Source organism: Danio rerio, chromosome 22, assembly GCF_052040795.2.
Source record: "Danio rerio strain M-AB ecotype USA chromosome 22, GRCz13ab, whole genome shotgun sequence".
Lineage (NCBI taxonomy): Eukaryota > Metazoa > Chordata > Actinopteri > Cypriniformes > Danionidae > Danio > Danio rerio.
In genome coordinates, this window is record NC_141042.1 from 4,040,001 (window position 1) to 4,057,500 (window position 17,500).

General features: G+C 34.5%; 2 protein-coding genes across 31 annotated transcripts in view; both read right to left on the reverse strand.

Annotated features, from left to right (window-relative positions):
• The window catches only part of ptprsa (protein tyrosine phosphatase receptor type Sa), a 387,121-nt gene that overhangs the window by 317,291 nt on the left and 52,330 nt on the right, over positions 1-17,500 (reverse strand). The window lies entirely within an intron of this gene.
• kdm4b (lysine (K)-specific demethylase 4B) overlaps positions 1-17,500 on the reverse strand; it is an 814,203-nt gene that overhangs the window by 78,992 nt on the left and 717,711 nt on the right. The gene's annotated exons all lie outside the window — the stretch shown is intronic.

Sequence of the window (17,500 nt, forward strand, 5' to 3'; positions counted from 1 at the left end):
CCAAACCCCTTTAAAACCAGCCTGACAAACCAGCTATGACCAGCCTGGGAAACCAGCGAAAAACCAGCTTGGATGACCAGTTAAAACCAGCCTGATCAGCTTAGGCTGGTTTAAGCTGGGTTTTGTTCAGTAGGGAAGGTTGTTATCTGTCTGACGCTGAAACTAGTTGTTTTTGCTAGCTTTGTGCTAGCAGACTAAAATGAGTTTCTGCTAGTTTAGTTCTGCTAACGAGTTGACACATTTTAGTGTGCAGGCTATACTGCAATGCACACTTAAAAGTTGGGATGAAAGTAGCATAGTGGTAAGCTAACGCTAACGCTAGCCTGGACCCTGCTGAAAAATCCAGCTTAAACCAGTCTAGGCTGGTTGGCTGGTTTTAGCTGGTCGACCAGGCTGGTTTTAGAGGGGTTTTGGCCATTTCCAGGCTGGTTTCCAGCCATTTCCAGCCTGGTCTTTGCTGGCCAGGCTGGAAAATGACCAGCTAAATCCAGCTAAAACCAGCTTGACCAGCCTGGTTTAAGCTGGACAAAGCTGGTTTTATCTGGTCATCTCCCAGCCTGACCAGCTAAGACCAGGCTGGAAATGGCTGAAAACCAGCCTGGAAATGGCCAAAACCCCTCTAAAACCAGCCTGGTCGACCAGCTAAAACCAGCCAACCAGCCTAGGCTGGTTTAAGCTGTTTTTTTCAGCAGGGGAGGTGGGCTCTGAATTGTTTTGTGGTTGTGAGCTAAAGTTTATGCTAACAAATGGAGCCGGAAAGTAGCACTGCTATGAGCTAATGTTTAATGCTAGTAACTGAGACCTGCTAGCCTTGGGAAGATATCGCTGTATGCCATTACACAACCTTTAGACATCAATCCTAACCCCCTACCCCCGCCTGCTCTTCCCTTTCTTCCAAGACACTCACCAACCAAACCCCCCACTCGCTGCTATTCACTTTCGTCCGCGAGCCCATTCTTCCGCCCCACCTCCGCTCTTCACTTTCGTCCGAGCACCTCTACTAGGTGGGCTCTACTAGCACTAGTGCTTATGGCCATGCTCTGAATGTAGCATCGCTGTGAGATAGCACTAGTGCTAATCGGTGGGCTCTGATTGTACATGGCTATGAGCTAGCTCTAGCGTTAACGGGTGGCTTCTGAATGTAGCATGGCTGTGAGGTATCGCTAAAACGTGCGGTGGCTTTTAATTGTTGTGCACTAATGGTTGTGGGTGGGTTCTGAACGTAGTGTGGATGTGAGCTAATACTTGCAGGTGGGATCTGAATGTAGCGCGACAGTTAGCTAATGCTAACAGGTAAGCTCTGAAAGTAGCATGGCTGTGAACTAGCACTAAGGATTGCAGGTGGGCTCTGAATGTATTGTGGCCATAAGCTAGCACTAACGCATGGGATTTGAATGTATTGTGGCTATATGAGCTAGCACCAACGGGTGGGATTTCAATGTAGCATGGCTAGCACTAGTGCTACCGGGTGGTGTGTGAATTTAACATGCCTGTGAGCTAGCACTAGCTGGTACGCTATGAATGAAACGTGGATGAGAGCTAAAACCGGCATGTGGGTGGGCTCTGAATGTAGTGTGGGAGTTAGCTAATGCTAACATGTAAGCTCTGAATGTAGCATGGCTGCATGTGAACTAGCACTAACGCTTACAGGTCAGCCCTGAATGTATTGTGGCTATACATTAGTACTAACAGGTGGGATTTGAATGTAGCACTAGCAGGTGGGCCCTGAATGTAGTGGCTATGAGCTAACACTAGCACTAGTAGATGTGCTGTTAATGTAGCGTGGCTGTGAGCTAGCACTTGCGCTAGCGGGTTGTTATGTGAATGTAGTGTGGTTGTGAGCTAGCATTTGCGCAAGCGGATTGTGATGTGAATGTAGTGTGGCCATGAGCTAGCATTTGCGCTAGTGGGTTGTGATGTGAATGGAGTGTGGCCATGAGCTAGCATTTGCGCTAGTGGGTTGTGATGTGAATGTAATGTGGCTGTGAGCTAGCATTTGCGCAAGCGGGTTGTGATGTGAATGTAGTGTGGCTGTGAGCTAGCACTAGTGGTTTGTGTTGTGAATGTAGCGTGGCATAGTACTAGCGGATGGGCTCTGAATGTAGCATGACTATGAGCTAGCACTAGCTGGTGCGATATGAATATAGCATGGCTTTATATAGCAATAGTGGGTGTGTTGCGACTGTAGCGTTGCTGTGAGCTAGCACTAGCATGTGGTGTCTGAATGTATCATGATTGTGAGCTAGCACTAGCACTAGTGGGTCCGCTGTGAATGTAGTGTGGTTGTGAGCAAGTAATGTGAATTAGCGCGGCGGTGAGCTAGCAATAGCACTAGCACTAAGGGGTGGGTTGTGAATGCAGCAAGGCTGTGAGCTAGCACTAGCATTAAGGGGTGGGCTGTGAATGTAGAATGGCTGTGAGCTAGCACTAGCGCTAGCGGGTGGGCTGTGAATGCTCAGCTCTGTGTCTCTGGCAGCAGAAGCGGCAGATGGCAGAGCTTCATGGTGCAGGGTAAATCGGGAGATGGTGATGAAAACACACACACACACGGCGCTCAGGCGATACGGACAGGAAAACGTGACGGGAAGAGGACGAGGAAGACCTCCTTTAAAAACAGTTTTCAAATAGCAGGACTTCATTTGAAGCCTACATATACATGAAGTAAACATGCTTTATGAAAGTATTCAAAGCACACACACACACACACACACACACACACACACACGCTTAACATTCAACAAATCATTAATAGCTTATATTACCTTTACAATATTTTAATATTAATTATTATTATTATAACAGGGCAACACGGTGGCTCAGTGGTTAGCACTGTTGTCTCACAGCAAGAAGGTCACTGGTTTGAGTCCCAGCTGGGTCAGTTGGCATTTTTGTGTGGAGTTTGCATGCTTTCCCCGTGTTGGCGTGGGTTTCCTTTGGGTGCTCCGGTTTCCCCTACAGTCCAAACACATGCGCTATGGGGGAATTGATTAACTAAATTGGCCGTAGTGTATGAGTGTGTGTGTTAATGTGAGTGTGTATAGGTGTTTCCCAGTACTGGGTTGCAGCTGGAAGTAAAACATATGCTGGATAAGCTGGCGGTTCATTCCGCTGTGGCGACCCCTGATAAATAAGTGACTAAGCTGAAGGAAAATTAATGATAAATGAATAAAATTAATAATAATAATACAATAAACAGTATTCATAATAACCTAATAATAGTTTCAATGGCAGACAAAGTTTATAAATACATTCTAATAAAAATAGATAAACATTTACAAAATATAATGAAGTTTATATAACATGATAAAATGCATAAAATATAACAATAATATTTATTATTACTATTATTAAAGTATTTATTATGAAGACTGAGACTTGATTGTAAAAGGAAGCTTAGATCACTAGTAATACAAAGTAAATATAAAAAATACTATATAAAATAAACAACATATATATATATATATATATATATATATATATATATATATATATATATATATATATATATATATATTAATATAACAATAATATATATTTAATTTATTATATTATATTATGTTAATAATATATATATATATATATATATATATATATATATATATATATATATATATATATATATATATATATATATCAATCATTAAAATTATTCATTATTTTAATACTACTACTAATGATAATAATAATAGCAACAATAACAAAAATGTAATTATTATATTTAATAATTATTAATTATTTGGTAAATTATTATTTATATAAATGTTATATTTATAGGTTGTCACAAGGGTGTGATGGGTAGCACGATTGCCTCACAGCAAGAAGGTCACTGGTTTGAGCACCGGCTGGAGCTCCGGTTTCCCCCACAGTCCCAAGACATGTGAACTGAATAAGCTAAATAGTGTATGTGTTGGAATGCAAGAGTGTGTGGGTGTTTCCCCGAGTTGAGTTGTGGCTGGAAGTGCATTCGCTGTGTAAAACATAAGCTGAATAAGTTGGTGGTTCATTCCGCTGTGGCGAACCCTGATAAATAAAGGGACTAAGCTGAAAAAAAAAATGAATGAATAAATATTATATTAATATTATTTTTTATTGTTGATTAACATATATATTTTTTATAATTAATTATAAATTAAATATTTATTATGATTAAATATAATTAAACATTACTAAAATGTATTTATAATCAATATAATTACAATTATTATCTTCAAAATTTGTAAAATATTAAATTTGGAATTCATTAATTAATTTTTTTCAGATTATTACAACACAAAAAATTATTATTATTAATGTTATTATTATCAAATAATTATACAATAAAAAATTTTTGCTACACATAATTAGAAAATTAACACCTGTTTTTAAATCAGATTTTTATTTTATTTGTTTCTATTACACACACACACACACACACACACACACACACACACATTTCAGCACTAGGTGACATTGCGAACGCATCGAGCTGAAGCCCCAGAGGTCAAAACACAGATTGATTCAGTTTCCAGATAAACAGATCCTCAATAAACACCACCGACACACAACTGCAGCTCACAATATTCAGTCATTTTCCTTCAGCTTAGTCTCTATTTCAGGGGTCGCCACAGCGGAATGAACCACCAACTATTCCAGCATATTTTACACAGCAAATGCCCTTCCAGCTGCAACCCAGTACTGGAAAACACTTATACATTCTTACATTTACGCACACACTACGGCCAATTTACTTCATCCAACTCACTATAGCGCATGTGTTTGGACTGTGGGGGAAACCGGAGCACCCGGAGGAAACCCACACTAACACAGGGAGAACATCCAAACAACACATAGAAATGCCAACTGACCCAGCCCGGATTCAAACCAGCAACCTTCATCCTGTGAGGCGACTACTGAGCCACCGTGCCGCCAGCCTCACAATATATTATCATTATTACTTATATTAAAAATCAGCTACACATCGTAAAACTGATTGAAACCAACAATTCTTTGTCACAATCCCGCTTCTCATTTCCTGCAGTGCTAATAAGTCTCTCCGTCTGAAGCGTCGTGTTTTATTAGCGGCTCTGTTTCGGACAGATAAGTGCCATTAAAAAAGAAGCCAGCTTTTCCATAACTGCAAAATAATAATAATAATAATTACGCCAAATGAAAAGAGTTCTTGCGGGAGCTTTAGAGACAGCTGCGCGTTCAAATGAGCAGATCTTGAGTTCCTCGTAACCCTAATAATGCTGCAATCCCTGAAAAAAAACAAAAAAAACACTCATTATTCTGCCTTTTTAATCAGAGTTTAAGCTCATCGCCCTTCACTGACATTGTGGGACTGGACTGCAGATGTGGCCGGACACACACATCAGATTAATGAGCATAAATCAGTCCAAATTACACTTGTTTACAGCTGCACCACCGGCTAGAGGAGTCATCTCTGCTTTATGTGCGATTTTATACTAATGCTGTACATTACGGGTGCAACATATATCTTTAAAAACGGCTGTAAATTAAGAGTTTTCTGCATTGTAAGATTTATGCACTGTAAAAAATGTTGTAAACTTTACAGTATTAGGCCTACTGGTAATTTTGAAACACTCTTTAAAAACGGCTGTAAATTAAGAGTTTTCTGCATTGTAAGATTTATGCACTGTAAAAAATGTTGTAAACTTTACAGTATTAGGCCTACTGGTAATTTTGAAACACTCTTTAAAAACGGCTGTAAATTAAGAGTTTTCTGCATTGTAAGATTTATGCACTGTAAAAAATGTTGTAAACTTTACAGTATTAGGCCTACTGGTAATTTTGAAACACTCTTTAAAAACGGCTGTAAATTAAGAGTTTTCTGCATTCTAAGATTTATGCACTGTAAAAAATGTAAACTTTACAGTATTAGGCCTACTGGTAATTTTGAAACACTCTTTAAAAACGGCTGTAAATTAAGAGTTTTCTGCATTCTAAGATTTATGCACTGTAAAAAATGTTGTAAACTTTACAGTATTAGGCCTACTGGTAATTTTGAAACACTCTTTAAAAACGGCTGTAAATTAAGAGTTTTCTGCATTCTAAGATTTATGCACTGTAAAAAATGTTGTAAACTTTACAGTATTAGGCCTACTGGTAATTTTGAAACACTCTTTAAAAACGGCTGTAAATTAAGAGTTTTCTGCATTCTAAGATTTATGCACTGTAAAAAATGTTGTAAACTTTACAGTATTAGGCCTACTGGTAATTTTGAAACAGTCTTTAAAATTGGCTGTAAATTAAGAGTTTTCTGCATTCTGGGATTTATGTAAAACATTGCTGTAAAATTTACAGTATTACTGGCAATTTTGGTTGACAGTAATAATGTAAAATTTACAAGTGCACTTGTAAAAAAAAAACTATTTTGGTGGCCAGTAATACTGTAAAGTTTACAAGCGCACTGTTAATTAATAATTACAATTGTGCTGTAAAACTAAAACACAGTTGTAATTGTTAATTTACAGTGCACTTGTAAATTTGACAGTATTACTCGCAACCATCGAAGCTTTATGTGCAATTTTATACTACTAATACTGTACATTAGGGATGCAAAACATACCAATACACTTTAAAAACATGCGTAAATTACCAGTTTTCTGCACTGTAAGAAATTGCTGTAAAATTTACAGTATTAGGCCTATGGCAATTTTGGTTGCCAGTAACTGTAAAATTTACTAGTGCACTGTACATTAATAACATTAATTATGCTGTAAAACTACAACACAGTTGCAATTGTTAATTTACGGTTCAATTGCTAAAATTTACAATTGTGCTAATTCACTTGTTAAGTCGTGACATATGAAATACCGTATCCAGGTCCAAGCCGATACTCATTTGAGTTAAAAAAATATTTGTTTATAACTACTTTTTAGTCATATCACACATTGAAGCGAGTTTTTAAAATAAAATCTTGGTGTTTGTGATCGTGATTTTTGAAAGCATTACATCGATTTGTAAACGTTTATTATTGTAATTGTCAATTTACAGTGCACTTGTAAAATTTACAGTATTACTTGGACCAGCCCTGCTTTATGTGTGATTTTGTACATCTAATACTGTACATTAGGGATGCAAAATATACCAATGCACACTTTACAAACATGCGTAAATTACCAGTTTTCTGCACTGTAAGAAATTGCTGTAAAATTTACAGTATTAGGCCTATGGTAATTTTGGTAACCAGTAATGAAGTAAAATGTTCTAGTGTACTGTACATTAACAATGTAAAAACTACAGCACAGTTGCAATTGTTAATTTACAGTGTGCTTGTAAATGTTGCTGTTAATACTGTTAAAATCACCGATAATACTGTCAAATTTATAAGTGCACTGTAAATTAAAATTTACAATTGTGCTAACCCGCTTGTTAAGTCGTGGCGTATGAAATACTGTTTCCGGGTCCAAGCCGTTACTCATTTGAATTGAGAAAATATCAGTTTATAACCACTTTTTAGTTATATCACACATTAAAATGAGTTTTTAAAATAAAATCTTGGTGTATCACAGACACCAATATTTTACAATTTATAAAAGATTAACCAATTTCTGGCCATCGGATATTAGACATGGATATATAAACATTGCGATCGTGATTGTTGAAAGTAATACAATTGCTTTGCAAAAATTTAGTATTACCATTTGTTGAGTCTCTCCATAAAGTCTGATATAGCGCTTTGACCCGGAAGCCGCTTCGCACTTAACAAGCGGATAAAACTAAAACACAATTATAATTGTCAATCTACAGTGCGCTTGTAAATTTTACAGTATTACTGGCGACCATCACTGCTTTATGTACGATTTCATACATCTATTACTGTACATTAGGGATGCAAAATGTACCAAAACACACTTTAAAAACATAAATTAACAGCTTTCTGCGTTATGGGATTTATGCCCTGTAAAAAATTGCTGTAAAATTTTCTAGCAAGTTTGGTTGCCAGTTAGTCTGTAAAATTTACAAGTGCTATTATTTACAATTGTGACGTAAAACTACAGCTTCCTCTGACAACATGATGTTGAAAAGCGACTTTTATTGACATTTTTTTATAGTTTGAAGTTAAACATTGTCTGGGTTGCTGTAAATTATAGTACAAAGACCTGGCAATAAACTATTTAGGGACTTAATTCTCTATATATTGTTTATTATTATGCGATAAATTGTATTAAATGACGTTCATGTCAATAAAAGTCACCTTTTTGTATTTTTCAACATCAAAACTCTACAGAGCTAAAATCAACATCCCAAATGCAATTCATAACTGTAAATACACCAAATAAAAAAATGTGACTTATGAAATACAGAACTTGTTAATTAACAGGCTGACGACAAAATCATTCGCCCATTTTCCATGCATGATAGAGATCAAGGAATTTATACCTTTCTTTTGGAGAGTCTTTTTTTTTTGTTTTAAAATAAAATTTTATTTACTGTCGTCATTGGAAAAGGCAAAATAAATTAGTTGTTAGAAAATAAATATATCGGCAGCCAGATTGATATCGGCTGTTAAAAACTAATTTTAATATTATCGGTCCACAACAGAATTAGTGTGATATATTTAAGATGTATATAGGCCAAACCACTTCACTTGCTTGCACCTGAGACTTTATATTTTATCATAGTTAATAAATAATCAATAAAATCATCACTATGTTATAGAATAAAGAAAGAATAATATTTTATTGCAATAAAAGTATTTGTGATAAACGTTTTTTTATATTAAAATCATCAAAGCAAGAAAAAAATGTCATTACATTAAAATGACATTAGTGTTTTAAAAAAAATCTATAATGACATTTTCAGCACAATTTAAAAGCTGTTGGTTTGTCAAGGTATGGAAAAACTATAGAAAACAATGCCTTAAAAAGATAAATAAAGTTTTTTTTTTTTTGCAAATGACTTAAAGCCTAGCTAATCCACAACTAGACGCTAGTTATTCTACAAACAGCACGTTATTGAGAAAATACGGATTTAAATGGAGTTTATAAATCCCACACAATTCAAATGACATGTCAGCATGAAATTAATCAGGGGCGTCTTATGAATATGCACATAATCTGCGTTTATCCAGCAGCGGCGGCGGAGGGGGGGATGCAGAGAGAGGGAGAAAAAAAATCATTTAGTTTATTATTATTACTAGATCTAACTTGGTGCAGGATTTGTGACACGGAATTCCGGTTTTTGACCTCGGGAAGGCCGGACCAGAGCCGGATCATCCATGCTAATCCACATTTATTAGAAATGAGCCGTATGATACATGCGCGCCCCCGCCCGTCTGCGGATAAATAGCGGCTTTGATGGCGAATTTAAGAAATTACTACAGATCAGTAACCCTGTAAATAAACCCCCGCACGCGCACGGGAGAAGAAAACACCACTATAATGATGATTGCGGCGACAACATCTGCATTATCTGTGGAGAAAAGCCCGAATTCGAGGCGATCCGGAGGCTTTTATCCAAATGAAAAAAGCCTGAAGTAGTTTCATGGGTTTGTTTGGCGCGCGCGCCTTTTTTTCCCGCTCACAGGGCAGCGCGCTCTCTATCAGATCAGTCTCAAGGAGATTGTCAAGGCAAATAGCACGGCGAAAGTGCGATGTTAAAGCCTCTACCTTTTCTCCAGGAGAAATATATTCAGTCTGGAGGAACACAGATTGATTCTTCAAGACCCGCCGAGCTCAACTAGCAGGTTATGACACAATCAGATCTGTTTTTGAGGGAGAAAAGGGATGGAGGATGCTGCTGAATGCTAATGAGAATATAACGCCATGTAGCCTAAACAGCCCTTTATAGAAAGAGTTCAATCCAATCAAAACACAGCTTTAATTATTTTTAAATAATATTTAGATGATTCATATGTATTTATTTAGCCATTTAAGAAGTTTGATCTAGAGAGAATCTGATTTTCTTTCATATTTAATTGGAAGAGTAGCATAGTTTATCTTATAAACCTACTAAATATTTAAATTAGCTGTCGTTTCACCTGTAAATTCTCAATACTGAGATATATTTGACTTATTTTCTAAATAATATATTAATGGAAGTATAATAGCATGAATATTATACCAAACAAGTAACAATAATAAATACTTATATGTTATTGAGGGAGAAAATGGATGATGATGATTAATGCTAATCAATAGCAATACACAGCCTAAACAGCCTTTTAAGAGATATTTTGTATTGCGTCTACTCGAAACACCATTTAGGTTTTATCTAGATAATATTTGGATAGATTTATATGGATTAGTTTAGCAATTTTAGAAGTTTAGAGATCTTAAGAATGTAGTTTTGAAGAATGTAGAGAGAGAATCAGACTTTCTTTAACATTTCATTGGAAATTATTTATCTTTTAAACCTATTAAAAAGCAAAACTAGTGAGGAATGATCTTCTTTAACTTGTAAATTCTCAATACTCAGATATATTTTGACTTCATTTCTAAATGATCATATATTAAAGGAAGTAGATTACAATAGCATCAATATTGTACCAAACAATTAACAATAGCAAATACCTCACATGTTTTTTGAAGGAGAAAAGTGATGGAGGATGATGATGAATGCTAATGAGAGCATAGCACGATACATAGCCTTTTTAAGAAGATTTCGTATTGTGTAATCACAACACCATTTTGATTATATTTAGATAATATTTAGATGTATTTATTTAGCAATTTAATAAGTTTGATCAAGAGATAATCTGATTTTCTTTCATATTTAATTGGAAGAGTAGCATAGTTTATCTTATAAACCTACAAAAAAATTCAAATTAGCTGTCGTTAACTGGTAAATTCTCAATACTGAGATATATTTTACTTATTTTTTAAATTAGCATATATTAATGTATGTACTATAGGATCAATATTGTATCAAACAAGTAACAAAAACAAACTCTTAACATAGATGTGTTTTTGAGGGAGAAAATCGATGGAGGAGGATTTTGAATGTTATTGAGATTGCAACACATAGCCTAAACAGCATTTTTAAGAGAGATTTCATATTGTGTCCAACTGAAATACTATTTTGATTATAGTTAGATGATTTATATTTATTTAACAATTTAAGAAATGCCATACTCGATCTAGGGAGAATCAGTTTTTTCTTTGATATTTCTGTCGAAGAGTAGTTTATCTTATAAACTAAAGAACAGAAGTAGCCAGGAATGAAGTCATTTTGACTGTAAATTTTCAATACTGGGAAATATTTGACTTCTTTTCTAAATTATAATTTATTAATGGAAGTACATTAGGATAAATATTGTACCAAACAAGTGACCATAACAAATACCTAACATAGATATGTTTTTGAGGGAGAAAAGCGATGGAGGATGATTTTAAAGGCTAATGAGAATATCGACACATATAGGCCCACATGGAAACTGCACTCGCAGAATTCCGCAGATTTTCTGCATAATTACGCGGATTTCTGCAGATTTTTAGCCCATCATTAATTCTGTTTATTTGCTTGCGTAAATGTGTAAATCTGAATTTATTTCATTTTTATTCAGTAATTTATTACATTTTATTTCATATATTAAAGTTTTAGTTATGATACTCCGCTGGATACTGCCAAAATAATTCCGCAGAAATCCGCAGATTTTTACCAAAATTCTCTGCAGAATTAGCAAAAAATGTATGGCCCTGCACATAGCCTAAACAGCATTTTTAAGAGAGGTTTTGTATTGTGTTCAATCGAAATACTATTTTGATTATATTACGATGATTTAGAGGTATTTATTTAGCAATTTAAAAAGTGCCACGATCTAGAGGGAATCTGATTTTCTTCAATATTATCTTATAAACCTACTAAAGAGCAAAATTAGCGAGGAATTAAGTTGTTTAAACTGTAAATTCTCAATACTGAGATATATTTTACTTGTTTTCTGAGTTAGCATATAATAATGGAAGTACAATAGGATAAATACTGTATCAAACAAGTAACGATAAAAAATACTTACCATAGATATGTTTTTGAGGGAGAAAGGTGATGGAGGATGATAATGAGAATATAGCGTGATACATAGCCTAAATGGCCTTTTAAAAAGAGATTTAATGTTGCGTCCAATGGAAACACCATTTTGATTGCATTTTGATACTATTTAGGTGATTTGTGTGTATTTATTTAGCAATTTAAAAAGAATCTAGAGAGAATCTGATTTTAATATTAAGTTGGAGAATTTGCTTATTTGGGCAATTTTTGGTTCAAAATTATAAATGGTAAAATATTTGATAAATATATTTTAATATTTAATTTTTTATATATAAATATATAAAATATATATAATAAATATATTTTAATATAACTTTTTTATATAAATGTATAAAAATATATGGTAAATATATTTTAATATTTTAAATATTAATCAGAACTATAATGTTATAAGAGGCAGTCTTAGGGGCAATCTAGTTAAACCATAAAGAAACATTTTCATTAAACATTAAATAAAACAAAATATTTAAAAAAGTTAACTTTATTTTAGAAAGTTCTTGTGCTAAACAGTTAACAAAAAAATACAAAGACGATATAAAATGGTAAAATACAAAAAATAAATAAACACATAGAAACTAATTAATTAAACTATTAATAAGTAGTAAGCATACATTAATTTGCATCTTATTGGTCCGTCATTCCTATACATTCAAAAATCGATTTTGGCTGCTTGTTCAATTTACTTATTTATAATGAGCTGAATCAACACAATTTTCAAATTTTTTGGGAACAACTTAATCGTTTTAAGTTCAATCCACTTAAAATTGCAAAAAAAAAAAATTAAGTTAACTTAATTAGTTTGTGTTGGGACAACTCAATTAAAGGATTTGTGTGGAACCCAGCTTTTTTTTTTACTGTGTAATTTAGATTTTAGGTCATTTTAGGATGCTATCTGGCAATGTGTGATATCCAATCTGGCTAGTAAAGTGAAACCAATGGAGAACCACTGATCACGATCTGGATCAACCCAATCTCCCAATATCCTCCTGTCACTCAGGACGTCCTGAAACACCCCTCAGAAAGAGCCCATCCGAAATAACCCGTCCAGCTCCTTAAATAAATTACAGCCATGCAATCCTCCTCAGATGTGATCTTTGTTCCTGTGGAAATTAAAAATTTAAAGGCATTTAGTGAAGGTGGCCGAGTGACTGGAAGCGTCTCGATACGATCAGGGTCTGTGTGAGTAATGGCGATAGTTACCGAGACACTAGATATGAATCTACCTCAGCTTTAATTGATTTATGCACCATTTTATAGCCAGATTCCTCTCAGCCCCCATTATGAACATACACAGTGCAGACAGCAAACAAATAGAGCCATTACTTACAGCGCGACGGTGGAGTCGCTGAACACGACGAACTGCGAAAGTAGGACAAGTTGAAGAGGACTGGCGTTCAAAGTGTGATCGCGAGTGTTTTCTGTCTGATCCCGTTTGACAGCCGGCTGAGGCCGAACTACAAAGACTGAGGAGAAATGATGAGCTGCTCGACTACAAGACAGTCTGAGGCACTGAGGAACACTACAAACTACAGCAGAAATGGAGTTTAAACATGTCTGACGCTCACTAAAACATGCAAACTACAGCAAATATAGAGCTAAAACATGTTCGATGCTCTGTAAAAACACAAAAAACAACGGTAGAGCTAACACACGTCCAACATTCACTAAAACACACAAATTACAGCAGAAATAAAGCTCAAACACATCCAACACTCACTAAAACACAAACTACAGCAGAAATGGAGCTAAAACATGTCAAAAATTCACTAAAACACAAACTACAGCAGAAGTAGAGCTAAAACATGTCACTAAAACACTCAAATTACAGCAAAAATAGGGCTGAAATACATCCAACACTCACGAAAACACAAACTACAGCAGATATAAAACTAAAACATGTTTAATGCTCTTTTAAAAAACACAAACAACAGCAGAAGTAGAGCTAAAAAAGTCCAACATTTACTAAAACACACAAATTACAGCAGAAATATAGCTCAAACACATCCAACACTCACTAAAAATGGAGCTAAAACATGTCAAAAACTCACTAAAACACAAACTACAGCAGAAGTAGAGCTAAAACATGCCACAAAAAAATTCAAATTATAGCAAAAATAGGGCTGAAATACATCCAACACTCACTAAAACACAAACTACAGCAGATATAGAACTAAAACATGTTCAATGCTCTTTAAAAAACACAAACAACAGCAGAAGTAGAGCTAAAACACACAAATTACAGCAGAAATATAGCTCAAACACATCCAACACTCACTAAAACACAAACTACAGCAGAAGTAGAGCTAAAAAAGTCCAACATTCACTAAAACACACAAATTACAGCAGAAATATAGCTCAAACACATCCAACACTCACTAAAAATGGAGCTAAAACATGTCAAAAACTCACTAAAACACAAACTACAGCAGAAGTAGAGCTAAAACATGCCACAAAAAAATTCAAATTATAGCAAAAATAGGGCTGAAATACATCCAACACTCACTAAAACACAAACTACAGCAGATATAGAACTAAAACATGTTCAATGCTCTTTAAAAAACACAAACAACAGCAGAAGTAGAGCTAAAACACACAAATTACAGCAGAAATATAGCTCAAACACATCCAACACTCACTAAAACACAAACTACAGCAGAAGTAGAGCTAAAACATGTCACTAAAACACTCAAATTACAGCAAAAATAGGGCTGAAATACATCCAACACTCACGAAAACACAAACTACAGCTGATATAAAACTAAAACATGTTTAATGCTCTTTTAAAAAACACAAACAACAGCAGAAGTAGAGCTAAAAAAGTCCAACATTCACTAAAACACACAAATTACAGCAGAAATATAGCTCAAACACATCCAACACTCACTAAAAATGGAGCTAAAACATGTCAAAAACTCACTAAAACACAAACTACAGCAGAAGTAGAGCTAAAACATGCCACAAAAAAATTCAAATTATAGCAAAAATAGGGCTGAAATACATCCAACACTCACTAAAACACAAACTACAGCAGATATAGAACTAAAACATGTTCAATGCTCTTTAAAAAAACACAAACAACAGCAGAAGTAGAGCTAAAACACACAAATTACAGCAGAAATATAGCTCAAACACATCCAACACTCACTAAAACACAAACTACAGCAGAAGTAGAGCTAAAACATGTCACTAAAACAATCAAATTACAGCAAAAATAGGGCTGAAATACATCCAACACTCACGAAAACACAAACTACAGCTGATATAAAACTAAAACATGTTTAATGCTCTTTTAAAAAACACAAACAACAGCAGAAGTAGAGCTAAAAAAGTCCAACATTCACTAAAACACACAAATTACAGCAGAAATATAGCTCAAACACATCCAACACTCACTAAAAATGGAGCTAAAACATGTCAAAAACTCACTAAAACACAAACTACAGCAGATATAGAACTAAAACATGTTCAATGCTCTTTAAAAAAACACAAACAACAGCAGAAGTAGAGCTAAAACACACAAATTACAGCAGAAATATAGCTCAAACACATCCAAAACTCAATAAAACACAAACTACAGCAGAAGTAGAGCTAAAACATGTCACTAAAACAATCAAATTACAGCAAAAATAGGGCTGAAATACATTCAACACTCACGAAAACACAAACTACAGCAGAAGTAGAGCAATAACATGTCACTAAAACACTCAAATTATAGCAAAAATAGGGCTGAAATACATCCAACATTCACTAAAACACAAACTACAGCTGATATAGAGTTAAAACAGGTTTAACGCTTAATAAAACACACAATTTACAGCAGAAATAGAGCTTAAATACGTTTAATGCTCAGTAAAAACAAACAACAGCACAAGTAGAGCCAAAACATGTCCAACACTCACTTAAACACAAAAACTACAGCACAAATAAAGCTAAAACATGTCTAAAGCACAGTAAAACACACACCACAACAGACATAGAGCTAATTTCCAGAGCTCATTACTAAACAAACTACAGAAATGCAGCTGAAACATGTCCAATGCTCACTAAAGCACAAACTACAGCAGAAACAGAGCTCAAATACACCAAACACTCACTAAAACACACAAACTACAACAAAAATAGAGCTTAAATAAGTTCAACACTCACTAAAACACAAACTACAATAGAAATAGAGCTAAAACATGTCCAATGCTCGCTAATACACAAAAATAGAGCAAAAATACAGCGCAAACATCCAATGGTCACAAAAAAAAAAAAAAAAAAACTACAGCTGAAATACAGCTCAAACACATCCAACACTCACTAAAACACACAAACTACAGCAGAAATTGAGCTTAAATACGTTTAATGTTCACTCAAACACAAACTACAGCAGAAATCGAGATTAAATACGTTTAATGTTCACTAAAACAAACTACAGCAGAAATCGAGATTAAATACGTTTAATGTTCACTAAAACACAAACTACCGCAGAAATCGAGATTAAATACGTTTAATGTTCACTAAAACACAAACTACCGCAGAAATCGAGATTAAATACGTTTAATGTTCACTAAAACAAACTACAGCAGAAATCGAGATTAAATACGTTTAATGTTCACTAAAACACAAACTACCGCAGAAATCGAGATTAAATACGTTAAATACGTTTAATGTTCACTAAAACACAAACTACCGCAGAAATCGAGATTAAATACGTTAAATACGTTTAATGTTCACTAAAACACAAACTACAGCAGAAATCGAGCTTAAATACGTTCAATACTCACTAAAACACAAACTACAGCAGAAATCGAGCTTAAATACGTTCAATGCTCACTAAAACACAAACTACAGCAGAAATCGAACTTAAATACGTTTAATGTTCACTAAAACACAAACTACAGCAGAAGTTGAGCTTTAATACGTTCAATACTGACTAAAACACAAACTACAGCAGAAATCAAGCTTAAATACGTTTAATGTTCACTAAAGCAAACTACAGCTTAAATCGAGCTTAAATACGTTTATTGTTCACTAAAACACACACTACAGCAGAAATCGAGCTTAAATATGTTTATTGTTCACTAAAACACAAACTACAGCAGAAATCGGGCTTAAATACGTTTAATGCTCACTAAAACACAAACTACAGCAGAAATCGAGCTTAAATATGTTTAATGCTCACTAAAACACAAACTACAGCAGAAGTTGAGCTTTAATATGTTTAATGTTCACTAAAACAAACTACAGCTTAAATCGAGATTAAATACGTTTAATGTTCACTTAAACCCAAACTACAGCAGAAATCGAGCTTAAATACGTTCAATGCTGAATAAAACACAAACTACAGAAGAAATCGAGCTTAAATAAGTTTAATGTTCACTAAAACAAACTACAGCTTAAATCGAGATTAAATACGTTTAATGTTCACTAAAACCCAAACTACAGCAAAAATAGAGCTTAAATACGTTTATTGTTCACTAAAACACAAACTACAGCAGAAATCGAGCTTAAATACGTTCAATGC